This window comes from Balearica regulorum, chromosome 3 (genome assembly GCF_011004875.1).
Source record: "Balearica regulorum gibbericeps isolate bBalReg1 chromosome 3, bBalReg1.pri, whole genome shotgun sequence".
In the NCBI taxonomy this organism is placed as follows: domain Eukaryota; kingdom Metazoa; phylum Chordata; class Aves; order Gruiformes; family Gruidae; genus Balearica; species Balearica regulorum.
This window is the reverse complement of record NC_046186.1, coordinates 125,492,446-125,519,120: the sequence shown is the minus strand read 5'-3', so window position 1 is coordinate 125,519,120 and position 26,675 is coordinate 125,492,446. Positions and strand designations below refer to the sequence as shown.

Below are 26,675 nucleotides of genomic sequence, written 5' to 3'. Positions count from 1 at the left end.
TTTCATTACCTTGCTGGCACTGGGCAAAAAAAAGAAGCGTTCCTTTTCAGCGAGAGAAGAAAAATTAGCGATCGCTAACCGTGCCGTGACAGATAACTAGGAGCTGCTAAATACGAGGGTGGGATAGGAGAAGAAAACCCGGCATCCCCGCCACGAAGCCTGAGTCAGGAAGGTCAGTTGTGACCGATCTATAAGTAGAAAGAAAAACAGGTAAACATCAGTTTAACAGCCCTGCATGTCCTGGGCCTGCTATTCCTACTCCATCGAGCCTCAAAGGGTAATTTTTTTTTTAATTTTTTTTTTTTTTAAGCGCGTTTGCTGGAGAAACACACTTCTTAAAAATGGAGAAAATTTGGATCCGCTGAGCAAGAGGAAAGAAAAAAGCAGGAGGTCACGGACCAACCCTTTCCCATCTCCCAGAGCATCACGGAGCGGCTGCTGCAGACCCTGGGATGGGTTTAACCCCCCCCGTAAGCCCTTCCTGAGCCAGGCTTATGCCATTAGAAAGTTGCCGGCCCTGCCCCACGCTGCCGGCATCCTCCGCTTCCCGCGTGCAGGAGGAGCGTCGCTTCGACAGTTAATAATATTCTGTTGACTTCCAGAAGTTTAATAAAGACGAGACGAAACCTCGCCTCAAAAATGCCAAATTATATAGCATTCACAGGAAACTCCTAAAATAACTGGTTTTAAATGTGGTATCGCCCAAACCTTTAAAATGCAGGCTTGCTTTGTGCGGCCGCGGGGAGTTTGTTCACGTTGGGAAGGAGGAACAAACTCTAAAAATAAAATTGGCCAAATAATCAGAGCTGAGCTGTCTCGTTAGTCTGCTCGATACTAACGCAGAAATCAGGAGTTTCCCTGACTCAGCCAGCCCAAAAGCCTGGGTTTTCGGGTTTGGTTTTTTTCTCTAACCACCCGATAAAAAAAAATATTCGCCTCCCTGCACAAAGCTCTACGTGGCTCCTGTCTGTAGAGCTTGCCAGGCACGGTGACACCGCTGGTTTAATAATAACCCTTTGCACTTGGCCAGCCCCGTCCTTCCCAGGAGGATTCGCTCACAGGTCGCCCTGAACCAGCATCACCCCCCCCCCGCGTCACGGCGGGGATGAAATGTTATCCCAGCCCCGGCCGGCGAGCCTGCGGCAGATCTACGGCTCCTGCTCCCGCAAGGACCCACCCCAGTAAATCCTGCGGGAGAGGCGAGCGGTGCCGGCCGGGAGAGCTGCGGGCTGCGAGGTCCCAGAGCCCTCGGCCGTCCCGCTGCCGCTCTGCGTCTCACCCGGGATAACGCTTGCATCCGTTTTAGCTTTAACACCTCCTCCGGCCTTGCTTTTTGCAGGGTTTTGGCAACGCCGCCACCAGCCACCGGGTGGGATTAAGGAGGAACGCAGGCGGTATAAAGTACCTGGGGCTGCTTCGCTCCCCGAAGCCTTCCTTCACCTCCTGCTGTCTTAACCAGGGTCCTAAGGCAGAGGGGGGGGCGAAACACTTGGCTTTTATGTGCTGCGCCTCAGTGGGTGCTCGCCCAGGTGAAGGCAACAGCCCCTGGCCTTCCGCAGGTGGGGAAACTGAGGCAGTCAGCATGACGAGCCCAGCTGCGGGGCGGAAGAGCCGGGGGCAGGTCTGGGCTCTGCAGGGCAGGGTGTCACACCAGGGTGCTTGGACCGAGCGCGACATCCACCCGTGGAGGGCACCCAGCCAGCCCCGTGCCCCCCACCCCCAGCACGCAGCCCTGCCTCATGTGGGGAGCGATGCTGGTGCCGTCCTCCCCTCCCGGAGGGGTAACGGGGTGTACGGGCCGTCACGCAAAGACGGCTGCAAAAATCGTGATTCCTCCCTTGCCAAAGCACGCCGGGGCAGCCGGCAGGAACCAGGCCTGAGCGTGCTGGGGTCCCGGGACGGCCGAAGCCCCCGCCATGGCGGGGTGCCGGATGGTTGGCATCCTCCGGCAGGCCGGCACGGACGCTGCGGCTGGCTCGGCACGCTGGCGACGGCGGTGCGGTATCATAATTCTGCCAGCCCTGAGGGTTTTGAAAACAATACTGGAAGTAATCCCTTTTGATCTGATGCTAATCCCAGATAATTGCTTTCAGGCTTAATAGGAAAACTGCATTTTCTTGGGGGGGAATCGGTCAGTTTGAAAGGGCTTTGATTGAACTAATGCTGTAGGTGCTTGTTTTAGCAGAGGGAGCTCCATTGTTCCTGGGAGTGCGGGATGCCAGGAGTAATGAGAGGGGCCGTGAGCCCGCAATTAAACCCGTCTGCCTGCAGACATCCCGCGCACGGGCAGAGCACCCCGAGGAAGGAGCCTTGCTAAACCCCCCCCCGACCCGTGGGCAGCACCGAACACAAGGCGCCTTCGATATCGATGAGAAATTAGGAAAAGTGCTGCCGCGGGATGCTGAAGAGCTCAAACACGTCAGTGGTTTAAGAGGAGATGGGATAAACTCTTGGCTAAATGGGCAGCTCGGGTGATGTGCCCCTCCCCACCCCTCTGCCTGGGGGTGTCTCAGAAGCGCACCCCATTTTCAGGGTACAACGTGGGTTTGGGGTACGTTCGGTCTCCTTAGGCACCGTGACCCGCCCGCAAGCCAAATTTCAAGCTCCGAGCACGCCATAAATTACAAACCCGAGCAACCCGGAGGTGTAAAAGCACTGGTCCGAGCACCCGTGCTGCTTTAACGGGAAAGCTGGTTTTGGATGGCAGCTTGTGGGTCACTGTGCTCTTACTCCGTTCCCCCTGAGACCCAGAGCCACGCTGACAGCGTGCATTCTTTCTGCCTAGCCTCTAAAACTGCCAAACAATGGGTTTCCCATTGTTCATTAACCAAAGGTTCCCATTTTGCAGCTGTGGGTGTTGAAAACTTAGTTATGGCCCGGGCAAGAGGAACAAGGTGATTTTGTAGCCACGTGAAGGTGGCACGTCGGGGCCGGGGGGGGTTTAAGAAATATCGGCTCTCCAAGGAAGAACTGGTTTGTGATGGTTTATTTAGGCAGCGAAGGTCCTGGCTGAGGCTTTGAAGGTGATCACGGGGGTGGCTGGATGTGGGACCCCAGAAAGGCACCCTAAAACCGGCCAGGGAAAATAAACAGAGAAGAAACGGGTGGCCTGAGACCTCCGGAGCGTGCGTCAGGCTGGATTGACCAACGCCAAACAAGCCCCAGCAAAACTTCACTTCCCTCCTGCGGTTAAAGTAACATTTTCAGGTGGATTTTTTTTTTTTTTTTTTTTTTTTTTTTAGCAGGGCGAGCACAGGAAAGCAGGCTGAGCCCTTGGGTGCCAAACCCAAGCTGGTCCCAGCTCTTTTGGCCGGGCGAGGTTTGCCGTAGGGTCCCGGAGCAGAACGTCGGAGCGGTTCTGGTGCCTTTGCTTTGAGGTCCTTTGCCCACTGGAGGGAGCATACGGCCAGCGATTTGCTACACGGGACGCGGCTTTGGAACAGGTTTGCATTTAAACGAGGGCTAGGGAAGCAGAAGAACAATAAAAAAATAAATTAAAAACCAGAGAGAAGTGCGATTTGTTTCATTTTCCGATGTGACTCCTTGCCTATCAAAGAGCTTTTCCTACAGGGAAGGCAGTTCGGAGCGAACCTCCAGGCACCCCGCGGAACTTCCCCTTAATTTAGTTCATAACTGCACACAGTTACCTTAATTTTTAAACAGACGTAATGAAATCGGCCAAAATCCTGGAAGAGCTATGGAAGTCACCGGCTCCTGTGCTGGGCAACCTGAATAATTGTGATCTTTTCCTTTTGGCCGGCCACTCGTTAGCATACGCTTCGGTTTTACCCAGTGGTAAGGCAAAATTATGTGCTGGTCCTCACCTTTACCGCCACGTCCCTGGGGGCCTCAAAACCTCAAAGGAAGGGGGGTGGGGGGGGGTGCTGGATGGAAGCCCTCTCCTGGGTCCCAGCAAGGTCTTCCCCCCGCCGGAGCCTCACCGCTGGTTTGTGTCTGTGAATGGTGAATGCCTCCGCTGCTTCGGCTGCCTAAGGGGGCTCAAAAAATTTGTGGGCGGCATCCCCAAACATCCCGTCTCGGGCTGCGGCATCCCGTGCAAGTGGGAAAAGGGAAGAGCAAAGAGGAAGGCAGCAGACCAGTAGCGGGATGCGTGCGTTCAGCCTTTCTCCTCCGAAAGACTGCTGACCTCTCCTTTTCCCTCCGAGGTCGATTCCCCCGCTCCGTTAGGATAAACGCTCGCTGGTAGGAGCGCAACGGAGAGAAATGTCGGGCGTGGGAGCCAAAGCAGGACCTGGCTGAGATGCCCCATCTGTCTGGCACGATGCTGGCACCTCCGTGCTCCTGAGGAGCGCGTGGTGGTGCTTCAGGTGGCTTTGTCGGAGCCCACCCCGCTTTGAAGGCGAGTTTTACGCCGGTTTTGACTGGGGACGTGCAACGAGCAAAAAAAAAAACCCCCAGCCTGCTGTAGCAGCCTGGCAGTAACGCCGCGCATGGCACCGCTCGCCGTGACGAGTACGGTAACAATATTGATTCAGAGGATTTGTGGTTTACCAGCAGAGCTTGGTTGTTAGCCTTCACACCGTTGCCTGACTCAGGAATACACGTTAAGTCCCAAATAGTTCGTTTACAGTTTAAATAGTTGGGTTTGTGCGCGAGGGGGATATATTTATTCGTATTAATTCAGGTCACGTCTCCCTCGAGACGTCGCTGCCTCCGCGGGGCTGATCCAACGCCCGTTGGCGCCTGGCGGAGCCCTTCCAGGGAATTCAATAGCGCCTGGATCGTGGCCACCAGGCCACCATTTTCAGAGGTGCTGAGCAAACACAGCTCCCAAGGCCTTTAATTCGCCTTTGTGAGCACGCTTGCCTTTGAAAATCAGGCCTGATACCCTCTCCTTTATCTAGGCATGTGGTTTGAGGGTAACAAGCTGCCTGGTTCTTGACAGGTTGTCTATTAAATAGAGATGATGCCTTCACATGCAATTGTCTGCTAGATGTTTTTGGAGGAACAAAAGGCTCCTATTCACAAGCTCTGGCATGCCATGCGGGGATGATTAAAAAGGTTAAGGCTTAAAGACAGTTCCCGTTTACTTCAATGACTGCGGGACTATCCCTCTAATAGCCCTAATTAAAAATTAGCCTGATATAATAGAGTTATTATAATAGAGACTGATTTTATTTCATTTTTTTGGGATCCACGTGATGCTGCCACAATAGCCCTCATTCTCCGGTGGTGCCTCTCCCCCACGATTCACTAGCGACGGAGCTGAGGGGGACGATGGTATTGAATAACGTGCTGCATCCCAGGGTGACCCCAGACCTCGGTGTCCACGGCCACGCGTAAACCGAGAGACGTGGAGCGGCCACGGTGTGCTCTAAGGCACCGCTCAGTGCGGAGGAGCTGGTTCGGGGACAAATCCGGAGCTCCCCTGTCCCCAGTTACCCACGCCGAGGTCTCAGTGTCATGGGTTTGGGGAGACAAGCAGGCGTGGGATGCCTCTCCACTCCTCTTTCTCTGCCCGTTCACATCCCAGCCGAGCACCAACCACTCCATGAAATCGGGCTGAAATCACGGGTTTCCCTCCCCGATCGTCTCCTGCTCCAGCACCTCGCACGGGCAGAACAGACCCCGCTCGACCAAGGCTGTGCCCGTGACACGGCGCCCGTCACCCGCTCCCGTCTAGCGAGCGGATGCCCCTCACTTAGGAATGAGAAATAATCCAGGGCGCGTTTTATTTCGCGTTCCCCATTGCGGTGGAAAACGCCTGAAATCCCCGGTGTGAGCCCTCGCCCCGCTCCCCCCCATTCCCCGCTGCTGCTGGCGGGGATGTCCTGGCTGGAGATGCTCGGCCATCGGCAGCTGGTACCGGCCCCGCTCCCTGGCCAGCGCTGCAGCTCCTGCCCCCCCGACAACCTCTGCTACGAATTTCCTCCCTCCTCGCCGCAGCCTTCGCTGTTTGATACCAGGTTTTGATGGAGAGCTTCTTGCAGCGGGGCCAATACCTTTCAACTCCCATCACTTGTGTCCCACTGGTGGTCTCGCGCATCTTGACGCGATGGGACGGTCGAGCTCTAGGTCGGTTCCTGGAGATGCAGATCGTGAGTGCACAAAGCCATATGTTGAGGAGACGCAAGACGCGAGAGTGTCTGCGTAGCACGTCTGGTACCTATCTGGCATGGAAAAAACTTCCAGATCTTAGCGCTTATTGAATTCGTTTAATAACGGGGTTGATAATCTTAATTGCAAACATACTTTTCCAGATTCCATTGCTCCAGACAGAAAGAGGCTGTGGAGAGAAACCTGGGAGCAGAGACGCGGGTAGTTATTCAATGCAGGGCTGAGAGCAGCAGTTTCTGCGGCGGCTCTGGCACTGTGTACCCCAGAAGTGCTCAGCACCAACTAGGAAAACACCTTCCGGTAACTCCAGCTTGCTGTTGCCTCTAAAATAAAGCTTAAGAAAAATAATCTTTCTTTGCCTGGTGCTAGGAGTGCCGTGCTTACGGCAGACCCTCACGCCCTGCCGGAGAGAATCACGTTCTTGCCCCGGCGATACAAGCTCAGCCAAGGCAACGCCAGCAGCAGGCTGGAGAGGGTGCGGGCAGGTTCGGGGCACACCTGGCAACACCTGGAGGCACCCGCGGCCCCGAAAGGGCTGCCGTCGCAGCTGCTGTCACCTCACATCGCGGTGCTTTCGGAGGGACCATAGCCCTTCCCGCACCAACCGGCCTGGGGTCTGGCCCTGTCCCTCCCCGGTGCCTCTGCTACAGACCAAGGATGAGTTCCAGGGGCACCCAGGGGACTTCCAAGGGGGGCTTCCAGCACCCCGCTTATCTCGATGCGGTAAGCTAGGAGGTTGTCTGGTTTGGAAACTGGGAAGGTCCATCTCGTCAACCGAGTACGGGCAAGGTAACATTGCAAAAGCTTGTCTTAGGAATCCTAGATGATCTCCGAGCGGAAGGGACCCATAAGGATCACTGAGCCCAATCTTTCATTTGATTTGCCTTTCCCGTCACCAGAACCACGCAGGAGAATGGCCTCCTCCCATCACGCGCCCCTTGCCGAGGGAGGAGAGGCTTTCCTTGTGAAGACCCCCGGGGCAGCGCCGGCCGGAGCCCTTTGCCGCAGCCCGGTGCTCCCGATGTTTTAACAAGGGGCCCCACAAATATTTAACTCCAGCAAAGGGAGAAAACTTGGTGTAGTGGGGTGGGATGGAGATGTTTGCCAAGAAGAGAGGGTGAAAGACTGTGGAATTTATTGATTGGATTCCCGTTGAAACACAAATGCCTTCTCATAACCCAGGAGTAGATAATGGCTTGGCAAACAAGGACGTACTGAGTGCACTTGGCTGGAGATATTTATGTTTTGTCCCAGGGAACTGAAAGGAGAGGGAAAGGTGAGGACCCCGTTTCGCTCTCCAAGGATGCCCTCTCATCTGAAGGGGGTGGGCGCATTCCTGGGGGGGGACGAGCTGCTCCCCGGCGGGTCTCCCCGCGGTGCAGGACCTCTGGGGCAAACCCCGCCTGCCCCCAAAGCGCGGGCGGGCAGCACCTCCAGTGGGGATGCTCGGGCTTGAGTTCGGCATCCCCGTCGAGTGCAAGTCCTGCGCATCTCTGCCGAATTTCTGCTGGTGCTTCTCGTCGCAGGGGAGGTGGGAGAACGCCCGGGAGGAGGGAACTGCGGAGAGGAGCTGCCCATCGGCGGGACCGCTTGCGCTCGATTTCCTCCCGTCCATCCAGAGTCCCTGGCTCTTAGGAATTCCGCATCGTTTTCTGCCCAAATTCCCTTGGTCCCAAGAAGAAAGCATCCATCCGAGAGCGTGCCGAGGCTTCCCGATCCTCCTGCTGCACCTCTGCTGGTCAGCCTCGGGGTGTTAGCGGCACTCCAGTTTAAACCAGTTAGCGACTGGAGGAGGCGCAGGCGGGGACAGCGCTTCTGCTGCTGGTCGCCAAAGTTGAGGGTAGCGACTCTGTTAGCAAGCGTAGAGAGGCGCAACCCCAGGCTGGCTGAATTCTCAGGGGAAAAGCAAGCTTTACCTAAAAGCGCGCATCCAAAGGGGTTTCCCCAAAAAGCTGCGAGGTGGCTGGGGGCGGGGTGTCTGCCTTTCGGGCACGTTCACCCGTTCTCCCCTCCCTGTCTCCACAGAGACACCTCTGTCTGCTCATGCCTGCCGCCAGCTTTTTTTCCCTTTTTTTTTCTTTTCTTGTCCTTCTTTTCTTATTTTTTCCCCCCTCTCCAGTCCACGCCTTTCCATGCAAATCACCCGAATTTCCATCTCGTGAACACCACCTCTCTAAAAGTGGGCAGACCTGGGGCTAGTCGAGAACATCCCAAGGGAAATGCTGCACCGGACCTAAATCCATCGGCCGCTCCTCGCTGCCGGCAGCAAACCGAGCTGGTCCCTGGGTGCTGGAGGAGCCCGGCTCTGCCCTCTGCTTCCCGGGGGGCAAACCTCTCCCCATGCCCGCTCCCGGGGTGATTCCCACCCTTCGCCAGGAGGTTTTGCAACCCCTCGCCTGCCTTTTGCACAGGCAGGGCTCTCGGGACAGGTGCAGGCAGGAGGATGGAGGGGCGAAAGGAAGGAAAAAAAAAAATAATTAAAAAAAAAAAAATAAAAGGAGACAGCACTGACCTTTAAAGTTTTGTTCCAGCTATGTCTTCCTGCTGAAAGCATACCGGCTTACACAAATAACTTTTGACCTCCGGCCCCCTCGCTTGTGTCGCAGCATTGTGCCAGGAGCATTTGTCTCGGGGCTGTGACACATGGCCTTTTTGTCTGGGGGTGCGAGCGGAGGCTGAGGCATCGCAACTGCCGAGGGAGTGAGTTATGGGCGCGCCGGCTTCTCCTTTAGCAGCCCCTCTTTGTGGATGCGGGAGTAGACAACGGGGAAATGCAGCTGTAAGGGAAAGAATTAAAGGGTTATTAAAAAAAAAAAAAAAAAAGAAGGAGAAAAAGAAAAGAGAAGTTGCATTGCGATTTTTCGGTTGCGGCTGCAGGCGGAGGTCTGCGAGGCATCCCCGCGGCTGTTCGGCGGCAGAGTTAACGCTTTCATCCCGTGGCGCGGGTAAATTAGTGGGGATGCAGTGACATCCATAGGGCTACGCTGAGTTACACCATTTTACGAGCTGACCCGGGGCCCCGGGGGGGGAACGGTACCAATTTACACCAGCTGAAGGTCTGCCCTTTCAGCGTCGCCGTCGCGAGAGCCGCCACAAATCAACGCCTAGCGCCTGCACGTTGGGCTCGTCTTAGCGAAACTCTTGATTTGCCATGGAAAAAACGTTCCCGGCGTTCGCCGGCATCCTCCGCGCAAGCAGCCCGCGCCGGGGCTGCCGCGGACAGGAGTTATAGGACCAATCTCGGTGGGCTGGTGTGATTCATGCCCACCCAGGAGGCGGCTGGAGGCATCCTTGCACAAGAGGAATGTGCCTGTTTTCAAGACAAATACTGTCTCCATAACTCAGGGGGTGCAATAAGATGCTCCCGGAGCAGCGGCGCTGCGATGCGGGGGCTGCATCCCCTCCCGAGTCCCTGCGCGGGGGAGCAATGCGGTGCTTGGGAAGCCCACGGGGCGGGGGGAAGGCTGCCTTTGAGAGCACGGGTGCGAGGGGCTGGCGTAAGGCCCCTGTTTCGGAGGGCACCTCTCAGCCCTCCAGAAGCGGCGGGAGATGCCACCTCTCCTCTTGGCGCGGGCGTCTACCAAAGAGCTGGGGGCGTAGAGGTTTACAGGATTACCCCTAAGCACCTGCAGACCTTGGTGAGCCCGGCCCGTGCGTCGAAATGATACGAGTCATCCGTAACTTACACTCCAATCAGTCGCCGAGTGCTTCTGGTTTTAGCAAGGGGGGTGCTGGCTCGGCCCGTGGCTCGCTCGGCCGGGGACCGCGATGCCATGGCGGCACACGGCCAGCTCGCCCGCGCTCTGCCCCGGGACAAGCGTGCTGCACGGCGGGTTCCCGGCGCTGCTTCCGGCCGCCCCTCCGCTCGCCTCACCGGGCTGACCTTCCCACCTGCCCTTCCCGGGCAGGGCATCCTTTGCCGTTATTTCGCCATGTCCCTCCTTTCCCGTTCCCTTCTGAAATTAAACGCCACCGTAATTTTCAGCCTCTTTATGCAGGGCCCTAACAAGATAACGTCGGCTTTCATTTTCCCCATCCTTCCTTCAGACTCAGTATATTCCTGAAAACCCAAACCCGCTCTTTCCGAGACCCCCGGGCGCGCTGCCGTTGATGTAATACCGCCTTACGAGTCGCTGTAATACATACAGGACCGACCTTACAACATAAGCCTCCTGTTATTTCTCTTTTTTTTTTTTTTCCACCCTTCTAAAAGGATTATTTCAAAGCCAATTTTTATAATCGCATCCCAGATAAAGAGCGTGTCCCCCCAGGGGTGTTTGGCGAGGGGAGCGAGGGAAGCGTGGCGAGTATTGCCTGCTCGCTCACCGTGCCGCGCGGAGCATCATCCCGCGGCTCTCCCTGCCAGCTTGATAGCCGGGATGATGCCCGGCTTTTCCAAAGTCAGCCTCCGACTCCCGCTCCTCGGCATTGCGTCCTGCTAGGCGGCACTTTCGGCCATCCGAACTGCGGAGGAACCAACCCTGCCGCGCGGCAGGAAGCAAACATGTCGTTTGAAGGTGTTTCCCCCCGCCCCCCCGAAAAAACTCTGAGCCGTCACAGGCCGCTGCTTGCATAAATGAAGGGAAATAAAGATTGTTCCGTAAAAGTCAGGCCCGTTTAATTTCATAGCATTTAAGTCAGCGAAAATGCATCGGACAATTATATTGCACTTAATACTCGGATAATGGAACAATGAAAGATGTATGTTTGCGTTCTGTAAAATTAAACTGTATGCAGTTATTTATCTTTTACCTTAATTGTTTGAGCTTGTTTCTAATGTAAACTGTTGTAATTTTAAATAAATATAATAGAAAAAACTTTCCTAGGTATCGGAAATCCAGAGTAAATTTACTTTGCAAATAGGCTTTGTTAGGTATGTTTTATGCCGAGGATCTCGAACTGACACTTTCATTCAAAAATATGTTGAACACTTCAGCGCAGGGTCCGTCGATCCCGATGGGCTGTGGAGAGCTTCAGAAGAGGAGAGGAGGCGGCTGGGTGAAGGACTGCAGGTGAGATGGACCCCAGGGCAGGTCCATCCTGGTCCTCATTGACCGAGAAAGCGCAAGGTGGTGCTGGGTCCTGCAAGCAGGGAGCCCCGTGCCCAGGGGTGGCTGAGGCGGACGGCCGTAGCCCTGATGGTCCCGGGCGCTCCGGCTCTTGACTTGTTGACCTTCGCATCGCTCTTTCACAAGAGATGGGTAAAAATAGGGCCGAGGCGTGGCGGGTTTGGGTGGTTGGAAACGAAGGACTCCAGGTCTTTCATCTTCCATTGCACCACAGCCAAATATTAATGGTTTGGAAAACATGCCCGAGCGCGTCTTCACGATGCCATCGGGTATCTTGAAGGCTCGCTTCGGTTTGGGCAATGACTTTAGGACTCGCAGCAGCGAGCAGTGATGTTAGGATAACTTTTTCAATGAAGTCTATCATCGTGCCATGTAAAATCCCAATTATCTGTACTGGGAAAGTACAGTTACTGCTTTGTAGCTCTTTGAGGAGTTTGAGAGATGATCTTGGTTAAGCCCAAGATGTTGATTAAGGAGGTGAATGCAACTGTTGACTTAGCCCTGAGGGGTTGTTATAAATGTGTCTGTTTGTTTTTCCAGTACCTCGAGGGAAGGCTCCAACAAAGGAAACGCGCTGGGTTGAAAGGTAACTCGAGTGATTAATGACATATACATTCAGCATGACGTCTTTATCACGGGGTGGTCTTATTGATTTCGAGTTGAGCAACCCGGGAAGTGGAAAAAGAGGTTGTAAAAGTGAAAGCCCGGTGAAAATTAATTAATTGCCGAAACAAAAGCGTCAGCCTTCTTCACGTACCTGGAATTCGGCGGGCAGTCCCATCTTGCAGGGTTCTTGTGGCGGCTCTGTAAATCATGACTGATGTTCCTTTCATAGCGTGCAGTGAGTCAAAAAAGGTAAAATAGGAATGCTGGGGTTGGTTTGGGCTTGTTAGCTGCATATGCCAAGAGGATTTTTTGGATGACTGCAGCCCTCTTGACAAAGGGAATGCATCGGGGGGGGGGGGCGGGGGTTTAAGCTGGGTCAGAGCGCCAGCAGATGTGCCCATACATTGACCTGGTTAGCTCAAACTGGTTAGTTTTCTGTGGAGGTCCCGGTTCCCGGTCCCTATAGCGTAACCATCCCTGATGCTCCAGCGAGGCTACGGGGGCAGAGCTGAGCTTGTACACATCGGGTACGGGCGCTTCCAAAACCTGATCCCAAAGACCTGCACTAAGTCCTCTGGGATCGCGATCACTTGGCTTTGGGGTGGATGGCCCTGCTTTGCGCGGATCGAGGATCCCAGCCAGACGCTACCCTCGATTTCCCTGGTATCAGCTACGTACGGGATGGAAACGAGAAGGTGCCAGGAGGAAAACACCCTACGCACTCAGCTTTGTAGGGAATAGGCAAATTCCATGCAAATGAGGGCCCCCATTATCTTTAAGGTGGCGTGAAACCATCAAACACCCATCAGAAACTTCCTGTGGAGGCCTCTGCCGAGCTGGGCCCCCGCTGCCGACCGACCTCACAGCAGCCAAAATGATGCCACGGGTCCCTCCGCACCACCTCGGCGGCGGCTGCTGCTCTTCTTTGCTTCGGTTCCTTTAGATGGCACCATCCTCCTGCGCTGGCGCCGCACGGGAGCCCGTCTCAATTAGTATTCACACTGCAAAAAGAGGAAAATTCCTTCATTACGGGGCAGCGGGTAGCGCGGCGGTAATTGAGGTGGTGTCAGCAACTCCATTATAAGCCCTGGTTTCCACCGGGGAAAAAGGTTCACGCTTGCGATGCCGAAAGCCCAGAGCAGCCGCCTTCCTCCTTTTCGGAGGTATCGCTGGGCAGGATGATGCTGCAGATACGACCTTCCCGTACGGCGTGAGCAGCCTACGGGACCGGTCCTGGTTTGGGGAGAAAGCCGGTGGGATTATGCCGGCTAAGGAGCCGGCCTTTTGGAAGGGAAGAAATGGGAATGGGCAGCGAAGGGCATCCCGGAGCCATCCGGAGCAGTGGGTGCCGGGGGCTTCAGCGAGATATACCCGCCTGCGAGAGGGAAGCCCTTGGTCAGGCCAGGCAGGTTTCGGCAGCGCTTGCCGGCCCCTTAGAGTAGCAAGACGCTGGATGAGGGCTGGGGAGGAGCAAGAGAAGCAGGAGAGAAGGGGCTTTTGGGGCAGCTGGTAGATGCACACATCCCTCCGCAGAGACTGGGAACCCGCCGTGGCCTGGCAGGGTGCTCCAGGGTGGCCTTGGTGTCCTCCAGGGCGGGTCCGAGGGGTGAGGAGCACCCGGTCCCACGTACGCCACGTTCCGGGTGCTCTCTGCGGAGCTGAGGTTTGGCTGGTCCTGCCTCTGGCTGGCTGCTGTGGCAGGGGGCTTTGGGAAAGCCACCTGGGAGGGAGAGGACCAAAGCAGAGCGTTCGGACCATCGTGGATGTGGTTGGTCTATAGGGACCATCCTCACCTGAATGAATGGACCTTGCTTCATCAGGCGTCCTCTTGATTCCTGCCCTGGATCCGAACGTCAGCAAAGTCCAAATCCTCCTTTCTCAAATCCCACCTTGTGCGTTGCACTCCGGGAAACAGGCTCTTGCCTTTCTCCCTGGGAAAGTAGCTCATCTCCAAAGAGCACCCGTAACATCGTCATCGCCAGGGCCCATCCGGCAGAGCCCTCGCTCCTACCTCGTCAGATTAAGGCGCGGAAAGAGCAGGTACGACCTCCTGCAGAGAGGACAGAGCCGTGGCGAGTCGCCTTCGCGAGCAAAGGGGTTCAAAAGGAAGGGAAGCCGAACGCAGGCGGGTTCTGCCCAGGTCAGTCGGGCTCAGAGAGAGCAGCTCAGCGAGCATCGTGCCGAGGCAATTGCCCACCCGAGGAAATCCCGGAAAGGGCCGCGGGTGCCGGTACCTGCCTTACTGCAGCCCCAACGAAGCGCGGGACCGGCTGTGCCGAGGGGCGGGTGTCCCCTGGGAGGGAAGAAGAGGAAAGTCACAGGTTTATTTCCTTCAAAAACTTCTTTTATCTCTCTTAAAAACAAACAAAAAAAATCATAATTTTGAAAACATGGAGAAATAAGCTCATTTGCAAGTCAAAATTTAGGGAAGATGTGGCCAGCACAGGAGCAGGGAACCCAAGGTCTTTCTCCCAGGTAACTTTTTCCCTCTCCTGGGATTTTTTTATTTAAATACAACATCAGAATCGACAACGCATAAATATTTCTACCCAGCAGCATATGATTCTCCCCAGCTAGGGAGGATGCGTCCCCTCCCTCCCGCGAAAGGCGAAGTGCCCCCTTTTGCTAATTCTGACTGCCCTGAAACAATGCAGCAGCGGGAATTCCCGGGGTCAGCCCAAATCCCTTGTTCTCCCAGCCTGCTCCCGGCCTCCAGGAGCTGCAGCCTTGTTCAGGCTTTTAGAAGTGCAAATAATCTCTATAAATGGGGGGGGAACAGATCAAGCGATGGGGCAGGAGATCTCCCCACGCAGCCTGGGAGGGCACGGGGCTGTCCTGGGGAAGAGCTGCTTCTCCCTGCTTTTTCATCTGCTTTGGTTTATTTTTCCTGCTTTTTTTTTTTTTTAATTTTTACGTTTTCTATCAAGGGGTTAGGCCGGCAGCTCCGAAGCAAGCGGTGCATCGAGGCTGTAGCTCCATACCGGTCTCTGTCCCCTATAGATCAAGGGCCAAACGTAGGCTGACGGGTCTCAGGGCTCTGCCTCCGCACCCAGCCCTGCTCCACAGCACCCTGAGCGGGATTGAACCCATCCCCACACGGTATCGCAAGGCTTCTTGGCTTTGCAAGGTTCCCTCATTAAATCGATACCCGTGAATTTTTTTTAAAAAAACAACAAAAAAAAGGTTCCTAACTAACTGCATTCTGGGCCCAGGCAAATTGTAACTGCAAAAGGTTAGTGTTACGGCCTTAAAGCATGAATCAGCCCCAAATACGTGGTCTGGACGCCAGAGTCTGGTGCGTCACCCGGACTTGGTGCGTTTTACCCGCGTTTATACCGCCGGAGAGGGAAGGGTCCACTTGTGGAGCAGCACCCAGAGGAGCACAGCTCCTGCAACCCGGCCCCTGGGAACGCAATTTAAAAAAAGCATTAAATACATCATAAAAAAAGCATTATAATCTAGACGTTTTTACGGACAAATAAGCAAACCCCACCAAAGCACCCCATCCGCAGCAAGACCGGCGACCCCGCACGAGTGGCCTTTCTTTCCCTCCGCCTTTTGTTCCCGGGCAGCCTTTGTCTGCGCCGAGCCCCGGCGGGGCCCGGGCTTGGCAGGAGCAGGCAGCGCCCGGGGTGCCCTGCCTGCCTTCACCCTGCCTTCACCCTGCCTTCACCCTGCCGGGGGAGGGGGGTTACGGAGGGAAATCAGCCCCCCGCTCGCTGCCTGCTCCGTCCCGTGCCTTGCAGGCAGCTCTGCCTGTCGGGGGAGAACCCACGGCGTCGTTGCAATAACCGATTTATTTAGTTACCTGGAAATAAAAATAAAAAATAAAAAAAATAAAAAATAGCTTACGCTTCCTCTTGCTTCTGTGTGTCAGTCCCGGTTACTTTCTTGTTTATTCGTTCGGTCGGTTTCGCTCGTCTCTTTGTTAAACACACAAAGTCCTGCGCTCAGCATCGCGCCCCGCGGCCGGACCCTTTATGAAGCATCGCTTAGCCGACAGCGGGAGAAAATCTCCCTTCCTTGCCACATTTATTTTCCTTTTTGGATGATCTGACGGAGCAGGGGGTAAAAAAAAAAAAAAAAAAAATAAAATAAATGCTCAGTGTAGTGTCAATAGCCTGGAAGTATTTCTGTGCAGAGGAAGAATTCCCATTTAGCGTTAAAGTTTCGTGTTTCCTCCCCCGCAACTACAAACCCCAGAGCAGCAGCAAAGAAAGGAAGGGCTGTCCAACTGTGTGTGCGACCTGAAGTGCAGTTATTTGTAGGGGATGCTGAGTGAAGGACGAGGGTAAATTTAAGGAGAGGGAAAGGATAACGGCCAGCAGGTATTAATAATAACAATAATTGAAAAAAAAATATCAAAATACCGAATGTAGCATTTTAACGCAATTTTGCCCTCCCCGCACCAGCGAGGGCTGCCGCACCGCAGAGTTTGCAACCGCTCGGACTTTCCGCGGAGCTTTGCGGCGGGCAGGAGGAGCCGTTCGGGACCGGCCGGGACCGGGGGGGGGGGGAAGCTCCTGCCCCTTCCCGGCCGCCGCCGTGTGCCCTGCGGAGCCGATCCCACCAATTTTGTGCCGGCGACCCCGCGGTCTAACCCTGTTTGCTGAGTTACGCCGGGTTTGCTGACAACTTCTACTTGAGTAAATTGTATTTAGGCAACAATATATTTCATTCAGGTCTTTTGCAATGTCTGGACCAAGGTCAGTTTTATATTCTACTGAAATCATAAAGTGACACTTGAGATAAACAGAATGTTTACTCTCTCCATGTGAGCCGAAGCTGATATGTAAATTTATCCTTATTCTTTCATCAAATTTGCATTTACCCTCTTAGTCAAACACTACAGGGTTCCAAATCAAACAGCTTTAATGGTGGTCAACCCTTTATGACCGATTGCCATATCAGAGAGAAAGAAACGGCAATTTAGATTAAAATGAAAAGAGTAACACAACATAACGAGCGTCATCCGGTTTGCCGTAATTGGATAAACTTTTCAGACGAGTGCCTGCGTTTGGATGCTCGGCTGCCCGGGAAGCAGTTGCCGTGTTCTCCCGGTGTTATTCTAGTCCCTTTATCTGCCCCGCACAGACCCCGCTCACCTGTCACTATTTTTGCCTTCTGATCAAACAAGCCAAGTGCCACTAAACAAATTCTGGCGCGGGGTTTTTTGTTGGGGTTTTTGGGTTTTTTTTCCTTCCTTCCCCCCACTCTCCCCCCCCCCCCCCCTTCCCCTTCCATTTCCATAAAAGAAGGGGACTTGATTCACGGCACCGGCCGCCGGGTTCCCTGCTATCAGGACGGGATAAACCGGGCAGGCTTGGCAGGGCAAACAGGAAACCCGCTCTCAGCTCCGGCTGGGATTTAACGCGGGATTACATTGTGCTGGGAGGCAGCTTCTTCCCGGGAATCGCAAACTGTCTGGTGTGAACGCGGCCTGACGCTACGGGGATGGGCTGGGAGAAAGGGATTTGAGCAAGAACTTCTGAAAAGTCTGACCGTAAAAGAACAGACGGGAAAACGCAACCAAGGACGCAGAACGACAATAGAAATCCGCCAGAGAAAGAAGGAAAAAAAAAAAAAAAAAAAAAAAAGGAAGGTATTTAGCACCTGAGCTAATTATGGACATAAATACGGGGTTTATGAACCAAGAAGGGCGGTTTCTGAACACCCCACGGCGCTCAGCTGAGACCCCACAACTCGTTTCACAAGTGCCTCGGACCCGCGCTTTCAGAGGAGGCGGCTCTCTATTAAACATGCACACACCCCCCAAAAAAAGGTTTCGGTTTTTCCTTTTTTTTTTTTTTTTATTCCCCCTCGCAGCTAACATTTCGGGGGGGGTGCCAACATTTCGGCTGCCCTGAGGACCGCAAAACCAGCGGGGTTCGGGGCCGCTGCGGTGAGGGCACCGTCCCCGACCGGCGCTCCCGGGACCGAAGGGCCTCATCCGGCCCCGGAGCGGGCTGTGCCCGGCCGCAGCACCACCCGCCCTCCCTCGAACAAAACAACCGCCGAAAAACCCCAAACAAATCACGAACCCACAACTAAGGCGAAGAAAGAGGAGAGGGAGAAAAAGAAAAGGGCTAAAAAATAATAATAATAATAAAAAGGACTAAAAAATTTTAAAGAAAAAAAGCAGGAGGAGAAGGGGGAAAAAAAAAAAAAAAAGAGGAGAGAATTTTCCTTTTCAGCGCGGCTGTCAAATGGATATCTTATAGTGGGAGGGCTGGGAGGGAACAGATATCTGCCTCTCTCCGGAGCCTGCAAGTATTTCTGCCATTCATGAAGCCAAGGGATGCCACACACATTCTGTTTGTTCAACATAAGCAAACAGATTGTAAACTGGCTGATAATTTTTGTACTGACAATGTCATTTACAGCTGTCAGCCTTTTGTCTGTCATGTTTGCTTTATTCAAATATGAACCAAGTGGACCTCCCTTCCACCGCTTTCTTCTGCATTAAAATCACATCAATTCCGTTCCATTCTGTCTTATCTAAAATTCATTGGAGGCCAATCACTTGGATGAATGCTTTGGGGTTTCCATGGAGGCAAGAAGTCTAGTGTGGACTTCAGGGGATTAGGAAGTTTCAGATTTAAAGCCTTGAAGTGCACGTTTCTTTCAGTTCTTTCTTTTGATTGCAGAGGAAGGGGAAGGGGAAAGGAAAAAAAACCCAAAAAACCCCCGAAAAAAAAAAATCAGGAAATTTCAAGATAATTTTATTTTTCGCAAGCGCCCCAGCACGAAGCAATTCCCCCCCTTTCGGCGCACGTGCGTGCGCGTCTGGACGCGCTCAGCTGCTGAGCTTTTGCTTAAGCACAATTTATGGCCGTGATCTTTCCAGCTGAGCTAAAAGGAATATACTGTACCGGCATCCATTCCCCCCCAGCATCCTCAACAGGATGCCTGCCGCCGGCTCCTATAATAAATTCAGGCCCGTCTTCAATTAGATTGATTTGGATCCAGCTGCTTCCCATGGTGCTGCCCGCAGGTCTGGAAGCATCTCCCTTTGTTAATAGAGGTCACGGCACTTTGTGTTAAATAATTCACATCAGACTATCTGTCTGTCTGTCTGTCTGTCTGGGGGCAGCTGCAGATGTTGCCCATTTGTGCGGAGGCTGCGAGCCCCACGCTCGCCCACGCACCCACCTGTGTAATAGGGAGCGGTACGCAGAGGATATTTATTTTATATTTGTTGCTCAAGCGCTGAGCTGATGGGAATCGGGAGGGAGCCAGCACAAGCAGGGTGAATTTGTGTTGACTTGTCTTGGGTTTTTTTTTTATCTTTGAGCCTTCTGATGTTATTTGGGGTTTGCAGGTTTGATTTTTGGTGCCGGGCACCGTTTTGGAGCTGGTTCTCCTGGGCTGTTCTCCCTGCTGCCAGTCTCGAGCTAAGACAGCCAAGAGTGGAAGCAGCCGAATCACAAACTGTGCACGAATATCTTGGGGTTACATGCTGTGGGCAGAGAGGGAAAGAAGCCGTTTGCCCAGGGAAAGGCAAGGCTGGGGAGCACCCCTCCTGCACGCACCCCCCCTCCTGGCTGTCCCACCAGGGAGAGGACGCAGGCGACAATTAAAGTCATCCTTTTCCCATCCTGCCTCGTCTTCCTTTCCCTACGCCCAGCGATGAAAAACCTCGAGTCAAACCTCAGAGAAAAAAGCCCCAGACTGGTTTGGTGAGTATGAAACCTTAAAAAAATGTGCCTTTTATTTACCTACCGGGCCCTGAAACTTGGTAAGTGCTCTTGAAGCACAGCTTGGAGCCCCCACCGCCACGGCAGGGACACGGGCAGCCGGGCTGGGCGGCAGAGCCGAGCTTCCCGGCACAGCACTTGTCCCCTGAGCCACCCCAGCTCTCCTGGCACTCCGACGGTGACGGCAACGTCCCGGATTGTCTCGGGCAGCCCCACGGCCGCTCCCGGCAGCAGAGGTTGTCCTCTGAGCCCACCACCCACGACCTTCCCCCTCCTCCTCGCGCCAGCCCACGGGACAAACATCGTCAGGTCAGTCTGGTGGTGGTTCCAGCCAGGTTCTGGGAGGGGTTTGGGGAAGGCTGAAGGGTTTCCCTGTGCCTGCGGCTTCCTCGGAGCTCCGCAAAGTACATCGCAGTCGAAACGAATATTGCAGTGACCCTCCTCGCCGATGCAGATTGAACGGAGAATGTAAATGCCATATCTATCAATCCAGCCAGCTTGCTTCTCCTCCTCCGTGCCTCCCTATAGCCCCGCTTACGCGTCAGCTCAGCGTTCAGTCAATAAAGCCTACACACACCTACAAATACACAACACACATCAACAAACAAACAAGCCCAAGCAAACAGGCAAACAAAAACCAATCGAGACTTTTCTCCCAGCATCCGGGAAGGAAAGGGAAGACTAGTGTTGCATTTATGATTTCTGCCTGTACGTGCCGAGCCGCTCGCGTGCCAGGTGGTGGGATGTGCCCTGGCCGATGTTAAAGGTCCTTTCTGGGATTTCTCACGGTGCCTTCAGCGGCTCCGTGCTCCACCATCCAGCCCTGGGCAGAGGCGATGCTCCAGCTGGCAGTGGGATCCGATGCTCTTCCCCATCGCATTTACAGTTTGCTCATTAACAAACCCATTTATGAAAGGACCCCAGAGGGTGAGGTGGCGCGTTACAAACCCACCCACCCACGCAAACACCTTTCCACGCTGAAATTTCCAGGCCACAGCCGTGCTCGGAGGTGACGCATCGCATCAGGGGTAGGTCCCGCGAAACCGGGACGGGAGCTCTGGCGCTCGCAGCATCAGGGCTCGCTTCCGCGGCAGCGGAAGAAACTTTAGAAGAGGTTGGAATAAATCAGCACTGCAAGGCGGGGAGGCTTCGAGGAAAAATTCCCTGAGGGGTACTAAATATTTCCAAACCGCTGCTGGCTCGAGAGGTCCTTTCTGAAGGCTTGAGGAGTATTTGGGAAGGAAACCTCGTGTGCCCACCCTCTTCCGAGGGCTGTCCCCGGAGCGTCTGCCCGGGGTTGCTCTTGCAGGTGGGGTGGGCTGGGAGGGACCTCAGGCGTGATGCTCCTGGTACCCGTCGGCGCTCTCACGCCGTGCCGCAGGGAAGGGGCCTGGCGGGGGCAGGATTTTAGGTGCCTGGGTGTTCTGACCACTTTGAGCTCCTCGGGGCTATCGGTAGGGAAGGTAGGGGCAGCAGGAAAGTCCTCGTAAAGCTCCGGGTGAGGTCATGCCCATCTCAGATTGGAGCAAGGGTAACGCAGCTGTCAGGCTCTGTTCCAGGCCAAGCCCATGAGAAACTGGGCTGGGGGAGGCAGGGCCCCCCCGTCCCGCGAGGGCGGCTCGGCATCGGCCCATCTCCAGGGGAGCAGCCGCAGAGACCGAGGCAGCGCACCTTCCTCTGAACAAATCGTCCTAAAAATGAACCTGAACTTTGAGTCTAAATTCGCTTTTTGCACTTCATGCCTTGTATTTAGGAATTGTCATTATTTCCCCTTTTTTTATTCCCCCTTCGCCTCTTTTCCTTTCTGCAGCTCCTCAAGCTCAGGGAAACTTTGGAAATGACAGAGATTGTTCCCTTGTCACCCTGGTGCATTTAAACATTTGAAAATCCCAGCGATGGAGTTGCTGATGGGTTTTGTTCCCTTGCTGCTCTGGCTCATCTTCCTTTCAAGTTGGGGTCTTTTTTCAAAATTACAAAGGGAAAAAAAAGAAAAGGAAAAAGTGGGAAGGAGCTTTTCCCCATCATTTGTCTTACCGCCTATAATAGCGGAAAAGAATGAGGGGAGAAGAGAGGAAACTTTTCCTTTGTTTCAATAATGTCTCATTTCAATTTGAAACAAAACTCAATACGCGTGTGTGCTGCTTTATAAACTCCAAACCGGAGAGAAAATGCCAGAATGGAAATGTCACCCTCTGTGGATGTTAGCTGGAGAAAAAGCCGTTCAGCCGGGTCAGTCTGAGCGTATAGGTTTGAAGGCGATGGCTGAGGGGTTTCTCCAAGCACAGATTGCTCTGCTTTACCCCAGAACGGCATCAGAAGTTCAGGAAACCACGAAATTCTGTTCCTCCGGTACAACTCGCCGCTCAAATATCATCTCCTTGTAAAACTGTGTTTTGTACCAATGGCACCATTTTATTGGTAATCTTTGTTTCCAGGGACCGACACGCTGTTGGGATGCCACCTAATCGGGCAGAGCAGCGCGAGGCACTGGTGCCTGTGCCTCTGGGACCTCCTCATCTCCATCTCCCGCTCACGGCCTGCTGGGACGCGGCTGCTCCAGCGTGCGGGACGGGGTGGCCGTGGTGGGTGCCGCTCCGCCGACGCTCCGCGGCCACCGAGGCCAGAAGCAGGCCAATAACATCGGTGGGATTCGGGATTGCTGGGGGGATGCCATGTGCTCCAACACGCCCCAAAAAACTGGCTCCGAGGGCTCTTGCGACCAGCGCGGAGCTCGGTAAGACCTTGCCCTGGCTTTGACGAGCTTTAGGTCAAGACTTCACGCTGGTAACGCGTCTTCTCGTCATCCTGCCTGCCCAGATTTAAAAGCCTGTCCTCCACTTCAGGTCTTGGAAAGCCTTGGCTTCGCTTCCGCAGCAGCTCAGCCTTGGGGAGGGGAAGAGATATCTCTGAGCCTTTGAGAAAACCACCGGTTGATTGACGGCTTTCACCCGCTGGGTCCTTGATGGCCATGAGTGATCCCACAACCGCAGAGTTACAAAATCAACCAAAAATAAAGTTTACTTTTTTTTTTTTTTAGTAGGGTTTCCTCCCCCCCGCCTTTCTTTTCTTTCTTATTTCTTTCTTTTCCAAACAAAACCACAGCAAACCCTGCTCGGCCGCCGGGACGGGCTGAGGGCTCAGCCACATGCCGTACAATGCCGGCCGTACAATCCAGCCCCACAATTCCTGTCCACTCCTGGGATATTTACGACATATCCCACAGTTGTCATGTCAACACGACAAGCAAGGGCGGCCTTAAATCAAGCTGTCAAGGGGCCAGAACAGTACCGCTATGGAAAATCATGCCACTGACTGACACCAGGCATTGCATCTGTCATTTCGGGAGGTTTGCGGCTGCTCCCTTGCTAGGTTTGGGTTGGTCCTCTGGAAGAGGAGTAGGGCAGGGGAAGAATATCAATGAGACGGTGAAGATGGCCTCTTTTAAAAAAAAAAAAAAAATAAAATTTAAAAAAAGGGAAAACTCGAGTCCGTTGGAGCGTCAGGTGGTTATTTTTCCTTTGGGTGGGATCTGTTGTAAGCTCTGTGCTGCATGTCCTCCCAGAATCAGTGCAGCCCCATCGATAATTCTGCTGGTGAGCCTGGAAGACGTTTACCACCAGCCACCGCAACTTCTTCACTGAATCCGCGCTCCTTGCACAGCCGCAGAAGGAAGCTCATCTTCACCCTCACCCTGCCCAAAGCAATCTTCCTCCCTCGCGCCTGAATTTCGTCAAGCGGTTATGAAAACGCACGTTTTTATCGTAGCCAGCCGGCTTCCCCAAGGAAAAGGAGCAAATACGCCGATTCGCAGGGCGGCTGCCCATCGGTCCCCGTAATAACTCTGGAGGCAGTAGGGCTCTCGCGTACATCGCGCTCCTTCGAGTTTTGTGCAAATATATTAGCGGGCTGGAGGAGGGGTTTGCCGGGGAGCGGAGGAGAAGCTGCACCGGGGAGAGCATCCCCATCGCAGGGGGAGCCAGGAGCTGGTTCCAGGGAGAGGACTAGTTTTCTGTACGCTCGTACAATTTATTTTTAATTTTTTTTGATGAAAAGAAGAAATGCCATCTGCATTTCAAGCTCCCCTGCCCCAAAAAGAAAAGACTATTTGGGCAAAATAGTTCGTGAAGGTCTCTGAAGCGCAAAGTTTAAGGGGGAGGTCACAAGTTTGTTCAATACATGATGGCACCTAACCCCCTTCTGCACTCACCTAGCGTGAGACACGCCGTATTTTTCAACGCTGGAAATCTATAGTCAGGCCTTTAACCAAGCTAAGCTTGAACGTTTGAGGACAGGTTTCCCAATACCTATAAAAGCACCCGCATAGGTGACGGTTAGGTTAATTGTGACTATTTATTCCCATTCTGTTCACCGCAATGCCCTTTCACCCAGAGGGTGCTCCTACCCTTGAACGCTTCAATGGACCAGGGCACCAACCTACCCCGAAACCTCTGCTTTAGTACAAGACTTGCCCAGAGCGACCGATTATTCCACGGTTCCACATAGTTCCACATGTTTTGCTCCACAGCATCACTAGGAAAGCGGACGGTGACCCGGGCGGGCAGGAATTTTTCTTACAAGCTCGTCGCCACTTTGCGGCAGCGCTCGCCCCCCCTTCCCCGCAGCTTTGCGTTCGCTTATGAAATCGTGGGCGAGCGGAGGAAATCAGCCTGGGCGGTAATTTGCACCATTAGCAGAAGTGATAAACCCGGCGGCGGGCGGGGGGGAAAGAGGGGGGGACAGACGGAAAGGTGTAAAACAATTAGGGATGCTGTCAGGAGCCCTCTCCCTTCTGGCTGCTCCAGGGGAGGGTTTCCCCGGCTGCTGCTGCGGGGGGGAGCGCAGGGCCCACCGCCGCTGCAGCCCCCAGGGCCAGCGAGGGCAGAAGCGGGTCCCCAGCGCTTCGGTCAGCCCTCGCGTCGCGCCTGGCTTGGCTTTCGCCGCCGTGCCGCTGATAAACAGATGGCTCCACGGGCCATTACAGCTTGGGGTGACTATTTTGCGAGCATGCAAATGATATTGCTGTGTTGCATAGCGTGGTTATTTACTGCTAATTGCTAAGCTGTCGATCATTATTATATTCTGCGGTGACAGGGTTTGTATTTGCATAGTTTAAGCTATCCATCCTATCTAAAATTAGCATGTGGCTTTTTTTTTTTTGTTTAATAAAAAAAAAAGTTATCGGTGCTAGAAGAAACCATCACTGGATTGACTGGGGTAAAATATCTCGGGGCTTTTTTGTATGCGTACACCGACACTCATCTGCGAGGAGGATGAAACCCAGCGCGATCTGACTGTGAAGTTTGCAAACAACGTCCCACCCCAGGCTCTGCATCGCATTTCCCTTTGTGTCCTGGCTAAGGGCACGGAGAGGATCACAGACCCCATCCTCGCGCTGTTTACTTTGGGAACAATCAGTAATGTATGAATAATAATGCCACCCTCTGACCATGACTAATTGAATTGCAGCATGCTGCGGAGGCAGGCAGAAAGCTTTGCTCCCCGCTAGTCTATCAGCCTTGTTTTTCAAGTAGCAGCAGACAATGATTGATGCTGATGTGCTTTCAAACGAGTCGCCTTAAACACCTAACGCTAGCACGGATGGACCTGCAGCTCCAGCCCCCGTTAAACGTGAGCCGGGATTTATCCATTTATTTATCTATTCTGCTACAAGTCCTTCTGGAGGACGGCTTTTCCCCTCGGACAAGGTCCCCTTCGCAGGATAACGAAGCCTGAGCAATCAGGGCTGCCTTTCCGCAGGGATGGGAGGAAAGGTGGGGTGGCATCGCCGCCCCTTCCCAGCGGAGAGCGGCCTGCAGTCCCGCAGCGCCAGCCCCGAGCATCCTTCAGCCGCGCTGGGAGCAGGGGGAGAGGGGAAGGGGCGTGAATTTTGCTTTAATATCTGTCTGCCTGGCTACCAGAGAGGCTGAGAAAGCAGTCAGCTCAGAAATACAGAGGCGAAACCGGGACGGATGGAAAAAGCCAACCACGGCCGTTCCAGCCGCTTAGCACAAAAGGCGCATCCAGGACCCCAACCTTGCGGCTCAGCGCCGAGGGTACCCGAGATGCTACCTGTGGGCTCTCCGCCCTGGGAACGCCCAAAAGAGCGCCCAGGAGAGCGCGGGAGGGGACCATCGCTGTGCTGGAGGTGGCATTTCCCTTTCAGCTCAAAGGGAGAAAAAAAAAAAAAAAAAAAGAAAAAAAAGAAGAAAAAAATTCCTCCTTTCTCCATCCCAGACTGGCTCCATAACAACGCACCAATACTGCCAAGAGCAGCAAGGCGAGCCGTAGCAAAGCCCATCTCCCGAGGGCACACGGGGCCCCGGGCAGCCTCAGAGGACACGGGTGGGACGTGCATCGCGGCGGCAGCTCCCGAGCCTGCGGCTGTGGTCCCTGCCGTCTTAGTTTGGGGTCCCGCCCCAGGCCCACGGGGCCTGAAAAATGAGGATTTGAGCCCAGGGCGGCTGGCCCCGGGTTTTATCCGGCTCGCCCCGGCACGCTCTCCAAGTTGGCTCCCTCGCCACGCTGGCGAGGCAAATGTCCAGGCTCGGCCCCGCGCGGGCAGGATATTCTATTTGATTAAAAGAAGGACGGGAAGTCCATTAAATCCTTTCTTTAGCAATACGATTAAGTGAAACGTTAGTGATTTATTTTCTCCTTCTGTATTTGGGTTTTCAGGCCCCGGGTGCCAGCCGCTGGGGTCGGCTCCAAATCTCGAGCGCTGGCCTTGTTTAGGAGTCAACAAAAGCCATGTTTAACAACCCAAAGCCAAACGGAAATCCGTACTTTGGATCAAGTCTAATGATGCCTCCTCGGCGGGATAACAAGTCTTGTGTCAAAACCTTTTGCTAAGCTTCACCTCTAAGTTGGGGTTGGTTTGTTGGTTTTTTTTCCCAACTTTTTTTTTTTTGGCCGTTGCCACGCAGAAAGCATTGAATGGCAGCCGGCGACACGGGCACGGCCGCTCGCCCCCAGCCCCGCTGCGGCATTACCATCTCGGCATCCTTATGCCTCAAGGTACCCCGCCAGCAGACCGGCTCCGCGCAGGCTCCTGCACGCACCCGGGGCAAAACCCTGGGAGAAAAGAGCTTTTTTTTTTTTAACTCCCTCCCGGAGAAGGGGGATGCAGGAAAGATGCTCTGACTGGGACCTGGAAGATAAGTTCAGGCGGTTGCTGGAGCAGCCCGCTGCGGGAGCATCCCAGCGCGGGAGCATCCCGGGGCCGGGG

General features: G+C 54.1%; 2 long non-coding RNA genes across 4 annotated transcripts in view; both read right to left on the bottom strand.

The window, feature by feature from the left end:
• Positions 1-10,684: 10,684 nt before the first annotated feature.
• LOC142601206 (uncharacterized) lies at positions 10,685-14,291 on the bottom strand. Of its 3 annotated transcripts, XR_012834840.1 has the most exons (4): positions 13,547-14,291; positions 12,613-13,473; positions 11,905-11,973; positions 10,685-11,721 (listed from the first exon to the last, which is right to left on the bottom strand). It is a non-coding gene; the product is annotated as an uncharacterized LOC142601206 (long non-coding RNA). The 3 variants fall into 3 exon arrangements; XR_012834839.1 differs by having other exon boundaries at positions 11,905-13,473; XR_012834838.1 differs by having other exon boundaries at positions 10,685-11,973.
• A 711-nt stretch (positions 14,292-15,002) lies between these two features.
• LOC142601205 (uncharacterized) overlaps positions 15,003-26,675 on the bottom strand; it is a 47,266-nt gene continuing 35,593 nt past the window's right edge. The window contains exons 2-3 of the long non-coding RNA XR_012834837.1: positions 15,606-15,793; positions 15,003-15,156 (exon numbers count right to left, since the gene is read on the bottom strand). This is a non-coding gene — a long non-coding RNA (uncharacterized LOC142601205). The remainder of the gene's footprint in view (positions 15,157-15,605; positions 15,794-26,675) is intronic.